Source organism: Pygoscelis adeliae, unplaced genomic scaffold, assembly GCF_000699105.1.
Source record: "Pygoscelis adeliae isolate BGI_AS28 unplaced genomic scaffold, ASM69910v1 Scaffold457, whole genome shotgun sequence".
In the NCBI taxonomy this organism is placed as follows: domain Eukaryota; kingdom Metazoa; phylum Chordata; class Aves; order Sphenisciformes; family Spheniscidae; genus Pygoscelis; species Pygoscelis adeliae.
In genome coordinates, this window is record NW_008825153.1 from 1,016,027 (window position 1) to 1,024,384 (window position 8,358).

Sequence of the window (8,358 nt, forward strand, 5' to 3'; positions counted from 1 at the left end):
GCATGGGGTTGTTGTGACCCAAGTGCAGGACCCAGCACTTGGCCTTGTTGAATCTCATCCAGTTGGCCTCAGCCCATCGATCCAGCCTGTCCAGGTCCCTCTGCAGAGCCTTCCTACCCTCGAGCAGATCAACACTGCTGCCCAACTTGGTGTCGTCTGCAAACTTACTGAGGGTGCACTCGATCCCCTCATCCAGATCATTGATAAAGATACTAAACAAAACTGGTATGACAATATTTGTGTAAAACTGTATGGTTTAGATAGTAGCACTTCGGTTGTACTTAGGTCAGACTTGATGTGACAATGTTCCCTCTGCTCCTAAAACCTGTGTATGGAAGAGGTGCAGAGAGCCAGCTGTTAGTGTCCTGCAGAGCACTGCATAAAACCCACAGATGAATAAAGCTCTTGTGAGAGTTTTCTGAAGTGGGATCTTTGCAAAGCTGATGCACACAGTTACGCCTATTTCAAAGAGACATTTTGGTGTCCCGACAGATATTTATTTGAATGATATCCTACTGAGGCCTCCACAAGGAGCCTGCAGTTCATGATAAATCTGTTAATAGCAGCTAATAGAGATGCCTCTCCTTTCTTGGCCTTTGAAGCAGATGCCTGTATAATGCTGCATAACCAGCAAAACAATCATCCAGGTAGTGCCTGTCAGTTCTTTCTTTTTTTTTTTTTAATGAATATGACAATAAACATTCTGTCTTGATGCAGTCAAAAGTAAGCAATCAGACCTGAGGGGCAAACAGCAGTGAGTGGTGAGGTAGCTGGTGAAGGCACAGCACCTGGCAGTCTGCATAGAGGAGCCAATAGCATCTGGGGAAGCACAAGGTGGGTACCAGGATGCTGGGGAATGCTGTTCACAGTGCTGCTAAATTACTATTAGCCTCAGAGATGAATTCACCCTGTGCTTGTTTTGGCTGGGATAGAGTTAATTTTCTTCATAGTAGCAGTATGGGGCTATGTTTTGGATTTGTGCTGGAAACAGTGTTGATAACACAGGGATGTTTTAGCTACTGCTGAGCAGTGCTGACACAGAGTCAAGGCCTCTTCTTCTTCTCACACCACCCCACCAGCAAGTGGGCTGGGGGTGCACAAGAAGCTGGGAGGGGACACAGCCGGGACAGCTGACCCAACTGACCAAAGGGATATTCCACACCATGTGATGTCATGCTCAGCATATAAAGCTGGGGGAAGAAGAAGGAAGGGGGGGATGTTCAGAGTGATGGCGTTTGTCTTCCCAAGTAACCGTTACGTGTGATGGAGCCCTGCTTTCCTGGAGATGGCTGAACACCTGCCAGTCGATGGGAAGGAGTGAATGAATTCCTTGTTTTGCTTTGCTTGCGTGCGCGGCTTTTCCTTTACCTATCCAACTCACAAGTTTTCTCACTCTTACCCTTCTGATTCTCTCCCCCATCCCGCTGGGGGGGGAGTGAGCGAGTGGCTGTGTGGTGCTCAGTTGCCAGCTAGGATTAAACCATGACACACCCAAAATTTGACTCATGAAAATTTAGAAACAAAGAAAACCAGCTTTGGATTTTAGTCCTTTTCAGCCTTTGAGCAGTTTTTCATGTTAGCAAAGTCCTGTATACAACCTTCCAGTGGGAAAAGTTTATGCTGAAATGTAAATTCACTGAATGGGAAGCATCTGATGGCTTGTGGGAAATGGATCTGGTGGCTTTCTCCCTCTGTTATACAGAAAGCTGGGGATGATCCAATGGTCAGAGCATCCATGCAGGGTGTGGGCTCTGTTCCTGGCTGCTAGAGCTAACTTCAGCTGCTTGTTTTGCTCCAGGTCCTCATGAAGGGCCAGCGCTCACAGCCTTAAGACATAATATTAGATGTTAGATGTTAAATGGGGGCCTGTAATTAACTCAGTCACCTCCAGCACTCTCTGATCACTGGAGAGAAGTGAAGATGAAATGAATCAGCTTAGTGTCTATAACTTCTTTGAGGGTACCTACAGCAACTACTCTTTTAGCTGAATTGCCTCAGATGCCTAAAATTTAGTGTGAGGTACCTGAGCCTGAAACCAGTAGGAACTAGACCCTAAAAAACTTTGAAGGTCACTCACTTTGTCCAGTTTTTCATATTTAAAATAAACCTGAGTCACGTTTAATTATCTCTGAGAAGTGTCAATCGTACTATAGACTGTAATCAGGCACTGGTATGCGTGCACTAGCAGGTAGCGTGGCTGGTAGTACAAAAAGCATCCTTCTTTTTCTTGTGATGGACCTACTCCATTTAGGTGACAGCTTAGCCAGATAGGCCTCATCCATCCCCTACCTGACCATTTTTTTGCCTGATCTTAGCTACAGGGTAATTGTGACTTTCTCCAATGATCTGACAACAGTAGCTACGGAGATAGATATTCTGGCAGTGTTACTGTCAGATTTATATAATCAGAAAGATATTTTTGCTGAAACAAATTATAAAAATGACTTAGGAAAAGGAACAAACAACTTAACTTAGCCTTTTGTTTTAGGATCGCTTCTCAGCTCTACTCCAGAAACAGAATCTGTCAGGATGCCTACTGTTTATATTCCTAACAAGGTGACTATGGCAGGACAATCAGAAACTGCAAAGTAAATCACAGGTATGTTGATCATCCTTCAACCCCAATTTTAGTCGTCTCTTTCCTTACAGTAAGACAAAAAGCCTAACATTAAGCAGATGCATTTTAATGAAACTTAAATTAGTTGAGTTGAGCTAGGAGGCATTTAAGCACATTGCTGGGTTGTCATTTGTACGTTTCTTTCTTTTTTCCACCCCATTTTACATAGCAGCTTCCTTTATGCTATTTATTATAATCCTTGCTAACAATGATCTTCCCCTAATTTATTCCATTTCGCAGTCCAGCTGGTGCTTTAAACTCCAGTATAAGTTTTTATTAAAAAAATGAGTTTCAGAGCTCATTCAGCAAATTTTGCTGGAAGTATTTATTGGTTCTCATTGAGCACTTTGAAAAATGTAAACAGTATGGACCAATTTCTCATTTTGATCATAATGATGGATACATATATATTTCAGTCCTATTGGTGGATATATATGCAATGCATTTACTGCTCATTCCTATCAGTAATGTATATACACACACATTACTATTCCAATAATACAACATATAAGTCATTCCAGGTTATTATAAGTGGACCCAGAAATCCAATACACCGTTTTGGTCCTTTGAGACTTATAAGTCTCCGAGTTGTTTGACATGAACTTCTGCCATTTATTTCCCCTAGGAGAAATTAACTGGGAATATTTTGGCCCAAACAAGCCTAAAATACATTCTGGAACAGTTTTGTTGGAGAAGCTCAGATGTCCTTACTGGAAAAGAGGTGTGTGTTCTTATCAGGCTTAGTGGAGCTCTAATGATATTATCTGGGTTTGCAGAACAAGAACAAAAATATACACCATGTCATTGGAGAAATCCAGGTACTTTCTACCTCTAAATTCTCTGTTGGAAATCATAGAAGAGTCCTTTACCCATCACTGATTTTCCTTCAGCAGCTGTTGCAGAAAATGTTGGCACTGAGCAGTTAATTTTTTATACACAGTCAACCACCATGTAATAGGAGATGTGTGTCAGCAGGGTCCAGATACACATCACTAGTCTCGTTGTAATCCAGAAATCTTTAAATTGTCACTCTCTAATGGAACAAGAAATGGGTATTCTAAATTCATAAAGATTTATAAACATTCACTGCAGCCATCTGACAGATATATGCATCACCTGCAATTTTCTCATTCTTCAGCTCTCTCCTATGAGCCATGGGAAAATGATGTTCTTGCACCCTTACTGCAGGGGTGAGAAATCTTAAGAAGGTCAAGTTAGAGAGTCTGAGTGAACTGGATGACTAAAAATGAACCACAAAGGAAGAATAAGCCACTTAAATTGATAAATCATGAGACAAAAAAATTGCATAGGAGCTTGTATTGTGGATGACTTACTTGCCTTGTGTTTGACAGGGTGGTCACTGGATACCTTTATTCTACGGCAGAGGGACTGTTGTGTGGCATTGGAGTAGTGTACAATATTCTATTTTTGAATAGTCAGTACAAGACAGAAGGGTTGTCAGAAAACCGTTTTTCTTCCTCATGTGAGAAGCTGACGTTTCATTATAGAAAGCAATACCCTCTGCCCACACACAAGTAATATGTAAACCTCTTAAAACTGTATTTTGGGATATTGCCTGCAAAGAAGAAAGTTAGCATTCACTCCTGAAACTCCTGAAATTCATTTCCATTGAATTTCATTATTATCATGAATCAAGTTCAGCCTAATCCACAAATGAAAAGACTATTTGACCATTAGAATTCACCCTGATAGCCCTATATTGACACCACTTATCTGTGTTTGACTAAAATGGCATCAAAGTTTGATTTGACAAATGGAGAATCCATCATTTCCTGAGGGGAATTTGCTACAGTCTAATCATCTTCAGCCTTACAAAAAATGATGACTAACTTCTAATAGGAAGTGGTGTGGATTTAGCTTCCAGCCATTGGTTTCTGATCTGCATTCTTTCTCCAAATTGAAGAGTCCTATTTAATCTAATTTTCCCCTGCAAGAATTTTCTTACTTTCTGTAATCAAAACACTTTTGATTCCTATTTTTTGATATAAGCTACAAGTATTTGATGTTTGATGCCCTTTAAATTTCTCATGGTGGTATCTTTTCCATCCCTCAGACCTGGCTCTTTCTCTGTACAGTGTTAAATTATGCATCTGGCCAGATGTGGAAATGAAATCACCTCCCAGTATATATCTATGGATTGCAGGGTATTATTCTCCTGAGAGCCCATGCAGATCTGCTGATACCATGGGTACAGGTCTCATGTTCACTAGACATCAACTCCTTCCTTTCTGGGCATATAGCTGTGTTTGGCTGTATTGGAAGACCTGTTGTTTATACAGTTCTCTCTTAGCCAGTGATCCTAATTGCTCTGAGTCCACAGCTAAATACATTTATCATATGGATAGGGAAGGGAAAACAGTGATGTGGCTACTTCCCAGTCATATTCAGGAAATTGCTCTAGATCAGCATTAGTTAATGGGTCATGGAAAAAATACAATCTCTATTAGAAATATTAATCCTGCTCCCGTGTTTTCATAATCCACCAATCTCAGTATTGTCTATAAACAGTAGCAACAATGATGGGTTTCGGTGTTTATTACATGATCACTGGTTTGGTATGAAAGCAGGTCTGTCTGAGAGCTGTGCAAGGCTTGCTGTTGATGTTGAGATCCCTCAGTGTAGCCTGTCTTCAGTTTATCTGTCTATAGTGCATAGGGATAGTCTTGCCCAGATATCAGGCTCTGTGGTACTGAACGCCTCATGCAAATCTTATTTTGCCATGTCTGTGCAGATGCTTTTGTCAAGGATGTCAAGACCTGAACAAGGGCATCCACTCGATAGTGTGTACTTATGGTTACACTAACAAATGTATACGATGTTTGGGTAACACCACTGTGAAGCAGGTGGGTGTTCTTACTCCTATAGTATAGCTCAGGAAACTGGGACATTCAAAAAAGGAAACACCATCTCCTAGGCGAGGCTGAGTTGATAACGGACTTTGGTTTTCCTAATTTCTGCATTGACCCTACTCATAAGTCCAGCCATCCCCCCTCTGAAAAACAGATTCGGAAAGGGGGTTTGCATAAACTGGCTTCTCCATAGAGGAGTACATCAGCATGTGAATAACAATGAGATTTTTCTGACAAGATCTTGGTTTCAGACTAGATTCCTTGGATTTGATAGAGATGAGACCACAAGTGTAATTACCTATAGAAGATAAACAGGAAATGGATTTGTAATGTATTTATGGAAGAATCCCTTAATGATCACTATTTATTTAATCCTATCCCAAACAAAAGAAAATAGATGTGCTGAGGTTTTCTTGGGGTGTGTGTGTATGTGTGTACATATAATTCCAAAGTACTTACATTGTGTAAATCAAAAGAAGACATGCAGTGGCAATGCGAGGTGGTCGATAAGAGATTATGTTAAGCAAACAGCAAGCATCTGTGAAATGCATTTTTGACTGACGATCCTGAGTATAGCTGTAGAAGGCTCCAGCAATTTGCGCTCAGTTTTAGCCTTTTGTGATTAAATTGGGTAAGTTACCAGCTACAAGTAATTTGTATTTTTAAATTAGTACAAGACTCATGACATTTCTCTTTTGGGACTGTTCCAGTGAATGGTTCCCTGCCAACATCTACACATTTAAATAGGTAAAGCTGCTTTGGTCAAACTCTATCCATCAGTTACCTGTTCCTACTATTTCCTTGGAAGCCAAAAATGAGATTGAAAAGGAGTGCAAAAGCAAACTTTTGTTGACAGATCTTCATGTTTTCTGAATTTTTGTTATTACTGTTTAATTCTGGTTTTCACTGGAGAGATGTAAGAACTAGTGAGTGTTAATGTTTTACTTACTGACTCCTCTGGACTGGAGAAAGTGATTATTAGATGTACAAACAGAGAAAGCTGGATGGAAGTTTTAAAATGTTTTGATGTGCTTCTGTCAGCTAGCATCTTCTCTGCTAGCTGCCAGTTTGGTTTTCGATACATGGAAAAGAAACCAGAAGGAAAGCAAAGTGAAAGAAAGAGGAAACTTCATTGACAAATTTGCCAACTTCATCCAGTGGGGATGACCTCCTGTCCCATGGCTGTATGCCACCCTTACCCTGCCAATACTGTTTTTGTGATCAGATTGAAGCAGAACTACTTTTATCTCCTCTGCTTTTGAGGTTTGTTTCTCAACATACTGTGGTAGGTGAAGAGGTAAGCAGTGATGGAGTGGGATGAAAGAGAGACAAAGAAATAGGAGAGCAAGGTTAATGCTTCTAGCTCTCCTCAGAAAGTGAACTCATTACCAGGAGGCAAAGTCCAGTATTGTTCTCCCTCAATCCAGATCCCATTTATATATTTTTCTAGACAGACCATTGCAGAAGCAGTAACTGGAGGAGCCTTAACACAGTTACCTAGTGGTCACATCATTCTCCTGATTGGTGGGAAATCTGGGTTTGAATCCTTGAGCAAAATCATATGGCAAGTGGATCTGTACACAGCTTTTCTCCCTCTGCCCTTTGTCAGCACAGTGAAGAGCCTGAGTGGGTTCCAGAGGAGGGTCATGAAGATGATCGGGGGCTGGAGCACCTCCCGTATGAGAACAGGCTGAGAGAGTTGGGGTTGTTTAGCCTAGAGAAGAGAAGGCTCCAGGGAGACCTTATAGCAGCCTTCCAGTGCTTAAAGGGCACCTACAGGAAAGATAGGGAGGGACTCTTTATCAGGGAGTGTAGTGATAGGACGAAGGGTAGCAGTTTTAGACTGAAAGAGGGTAGATTTAGATTAGATATTAGGAAGAAATTTTTTACTGTGAGGGTGGTGAGACACTGGAACAGGTTGCCCAGAGGAGCTGTGGATGCCCCATCCCTGGAAGTGTTTGAGACCAGGTTGGACAGGGCTTTGAGCAGCCTGGTCTAGTGGAAGGTGTCCTTGCCCATGGCAGGGGGGTTGGAACTAGATGATCTTTAAGCTCCCTTCCAACCCAAACCATTCTATGATTCTATGAATGTGGTTATTTTCACTGAAACATCTATGGAACAGGAAATTACCCAAAAGAGAAAAAAAAAATTCAGGTTATGTAGTCTGTACTTCCAATGTTTATAAGTATCTTTTGATCATGAATAGGAACAAAGCAGTCAACTGCCAGGAGACATTATTTAATCAGGTAGTTCAGGAAACTGAGCTCTCAGATAAGTACATCTCTTGGGCATCACCATGCTCCAAAGAGGGGTCAGATCAGAAAAACTGTTCAGACAGTTCATTCTCTGCTTTGGTGAATGGAGTGCCTTATTCCAAAAATCTGGTCTGCTTTTGTGTCTTCATTTTTTAACTGTTTTCAGTCTTTGCACAATTTTCAGTTTTAGCAACACTGATCTGATATTTACATCCAGACTGTTGATGAGAATATTAAAAAATTACTGGGTTCATACTGATCCTGCCAAAATCCCCTAAACGTCCTTCTGTTTGTTGGTGATTAACTAACACTAACTACTATTTGTGGGCTATCATTTAGTCAGTCCTCACCCTTTATTTGATGGGTGATCTAACAGTATTGCACAACGTAATTTTTTTAAAAACAAACTCCTCTCCAGATTAGACCATATTTCCCACTGTAGCAAGTTCAGATTCTGCCCTTTCTCCCTGACAGCTTGTATGGGGTGTCCGTGCCCAGGCATTGGCAGCAGGGGCTGCAGGGCGGCCTCTGTGAGGAGAGGCCGGGGCTGCCCCATGCCGGACACAGGCAGTTACAGCTGGTCCCAGCCGGCTCCAAGGGCCCCACCGCAGGACAC